This window comes from Egretta garzetta, unplaced genomic scaffold (genome assembly GCF_000687185.1).
Source record: "Egretta garzetta isolate BGI_Z169 unplaced genomic scaffold, ASM68718v1 scaffold745, whole genome shotgun sequence".
NCBI classification, from domain to species: Eukaryota; Metazoa; Chordata; class Aves; order Pelecaniformes; family Ardeidae; genus Egretta; species Egretta garzetta.
The window spans coordinates 238,673-239,502 of NW_009259678.1; positions in this window are offsets into that span (position 1 = coordinate 238,673).

The following is an 830-nucleotide window of genomic DNA, read 5'->3' on the forward strand; positions in this document are numbered from 1 at the left end:
GACCTGCGGGGAGACCTGATTATGGCCATTCAGTACTTAAAAGGGGCCTATAGGAAAGATGGGGAAAATCTTTTTAGCAGGGACAGCTGTGACAGGGCAAGGGGTGATGGTTTTAAACTGAACCAGGGTAGGTTTAGACTGGCTATAAGGAAGAAATTCTTTACAATGAGGGTGGTGAAACCCTGGCAGGGGTTGCCCAGAGAGGGGGTGGAGGCCCCATCCCTGGAACCATTCCAGGCCAGGTTGGATGGGGCTGTGAGCAGCCTGATCTGGTTAGCAGTGTCCCTGCTCCCTGCAGGGGGGTTGGGCTGGGTGACCTCTAGGGGTCCCTTCCAACCCAAACCATTCTATATTTCTATGAAATATCTTAAGGGTGGATGTAATGAGGATGGAGCCAGACTCTTCTCAGTGGTGCCCAGTGCCAGGACAAGGGGCAATGGTCACAAACTGAAGCACAAGAGGTTCCAGGTGAACGTGAGGAACTTCTTTACTCTGAGGGTGACGGAGCACTGGCACAGGCTGCCCAGGGGAGCTGTGGAGTCTCCTTCTCTGGAGATATTCAACCTCCCCTCTGGACGATGTCCTGTGCACCCTGCTTGAGCAGGGGGGTTGGAGTGGATGATCTCTGGAGTCTAAAGCCCATTTTAATCCTGTAATCTCGTGTCATATGCACATGGTGAGGTGCCACTCTGTAAATAAAAATTGTAGCATTCAGCTGTAAAATCTCCTACATTTGCTACGTTTTACCATTGTCATCTTGCATTCCCACGACTCTCACTGTGCATACGCAGCTGGATGACGTATGACACCGCTCCCATAGGTGTTGTTCA